This window comes from Vespula pensylvanica, chromosome 14, assembly GCF_014466175.1.
Source record: "Vespula pensylvanica isolate Volc-1 chromosome 14, ASM1446617v1, whole genome shotgun sequence".
NCBI lineage: Eukaryota > Metazoa > Arthropoda > Insecta > Hymenoptera > Vespidae > Vespula > Vespula pensylvanica.
The window spans coordinates 3549176-3551675 of record NC_057698.1 but is presented as its reverse complement, the minus strand read 5'-3'; the positions used below and the strand labels follow the sequence as shown (position 1 = coordinate 3551675).

At 34.3% G+C, this 2500-nt stretch overlaps 1 long non-coding RNA gene across 2 annotated transcripts in view; it reads left to right on the top strand.

Annotated features, from left to right (window-relative positions):
* The window catches only part of LOC122634294, a 5720-nt gene that overhangs the window by 1227 nt on the left and 1993 nt on the right, over nt 1-2500 (top strand). The window lies entirely within an intron of this gene.

Here is a 2500-nt window from a genome sequence, read left to right as displayed (position 1 = left end):
TTCTTTCGTCGGCGTTTAAACCACATTTCAAAAGTTAAATTGCAGTAGATATTCTCTTGAAGTAATTCATTTTCGTAACTTGATTTTCACGGAGATTGGATTCTTTTAATTTTATTTTTTTCTTTCTTCCGTGCGATTCGATAACACGACAAACGTTAAGGACCGAAAGAAAAGACAATTTCTTCTCTTTTTTCCTTTTTTTCTTTACTTTTTTTTTTTCGATAGTAATTACGAACGGATTCGTGAGAGAGAGTGAGAAAGAGAGAGAGAGAGAGAGAGAGAGAGAGAGAGAGAGAGAGATCTTTTTACTTCCTATTGGGTCGTTCCTTCGTCCGAATCGACTGAATTAATCAGGAGGATTCATAATGGTCGTCGTAATCGAGGAAAGATCGTGTAATTTTTAACGACGAGGATAGAAGATATGATTCGTTTTACTTAAAGTGGCTCTGGTATTACTACTAGTCACAAAAAGCATTATCTCGTTATCCCTCTTGTCGGTTTTCTCTTGTTAAGAAGGAGGAAGGCGTAAGTAGGAGGGTGGAGTAGGGGAGGAGAAGGAAAAGTGGAAAAGGAGTTGAAAAGTGTAAGTAACCGACAAGGATAATTTCTATTTCTCGTTCGGTTTGTTCTTCGGAGTATCCTAACACGTTACCACGCTTTCTTCGCAAGGAGAAATGCTGTAAAGTAGATCGCGAAGATAAGACAAATTGAAAGCCGAACAGATGCCGAGAGAAGATGCCCAAGTGGCATCGTTGGGTGTTGCTAGGCTGCTAGTTCCTTTCTATCGATGAGTGAAAAAGAGAGGAAGAGAGAGAGAGAGAGAGAGAGAGAGAGAGAGAGAGAGAGAGAGAGAGAGAGAGAGAGTTATTTTCTTCCAATTGAAAACTTTATAATATGCATATTTTATATATATTTATATATGTATCATATATACATAAGAAGAAGAATTTATATTTTTGAATATCTTGAATAGTATTTTGAATATCTTCTGTATAGCATTAATATTTTATTTATAATATATATTTTATTCATGTCTTCTTGCGTCGTATAAAAATTTTAATGTTTAATCGTTAGTATTGTTCCTGAAAGCAGACAACATTTTATACTTTGTAGATAGAGTATATTAAGAAACTTTTGAGCCCCTGAACAAAGATATCCCGTTATCCATACAAGTATGTACGACTGTATTGCCTATCACAGGGGCTTAAAAAAGTTTCTTATCGATAACGTTCGTAATCTATATTATCGACGAAGAAGTATAAAGTGATGCCTATCTTCAGGGACGATATTTTATAATATTGGTATATTCGGGAAATTTCGAGTTGAGAAAAATTCATATAAATAAATCTGTTTAAAAAGAAAAAAGATAAATAACGAGGGATAAAGGAAACACGATCAACCCGGTTTACTTTCACTTTTGTAATACGATTGGTACAAGCTCGATGATCGAACTATTTAGAGGAGCGTACACACTCTCTCGTTTCGATGTTACTCCAGTATTAAAACAAGCTGTTACCTCGAGGCAGTTAGATCGAATGCACGTTACTAGCATGTTACAATCGAGAAACTATCCATCGTGTGCTGGCTATATCGAATAGTTACTCCTAACGGCTTTTATATCGAAGCTCAAAAGCCAGAAAAGCGAAATAAATTTACACGCCAACCGATGAATTTTGTTTTTTTTATCCATGTACTTTTTTCCCCTTTTTTTTTCTTTTTTTTTTTTTTTTTATCAAGCTTAAAGGCCCTTTTATTTATTTTTATTTTTATTTTTATTTTTATTCTATTTTATTTTATTCTATTTTATTCTATTTTATTTTTTCCACAAATTAAACTTCCTCTCGACTCGAAAGTTTTCGGTCTTTCTCTTCCTCTCTTTTCCTCTTTCTGTCTCTCTCTTTTTATCTCTCTCTTTCTCTCTTTCTGTCTTGTATCGGCAGAATTTTCATTTTCACCTGGCTCCTTCCAATTTTCCTCGGTACTCTCGATTCGATCCTCGAGTGGGTACATACTCGAGTTAACGACTTCATCTGGGACCGCGTGTACCTATCGTCTAACCGGCACGACTTCGTAGATCGCTTTGAAGAGCGTACTGTTAGAGAATGAGAAGAGGAAGAGAAGAGAGAGAGAGAGAGAGAGAGAAAGAGAAAGAGAGAAAGAGAAAGAGAAAGACTTTTCGAAAATGAATGAATTCGTTCGTTAGGAGATTCAATATTGTTTCAACCTTAAGATTCGTAGGAAGAGTCGAGTAAGGCACTTTTACACATACACACACACACATACTCTCTATTCCTTTTCATCAATCAAGTATCTTTAATATTTTTATCAAAGTGAATATATCCTTCAATTTTTCGCGTTTACAAGTTAATCAACATTCTCCCGATAAAAAAAAAAAAAAAAAAAAAAAAAAAAAGAAAGAAAAGAAAAGAAAAAAAAGAAAAAGGATTTCTACTAAATGAAGATGAAAGATGGTAGATAGGCATTTTATCTTTGCTTTTCT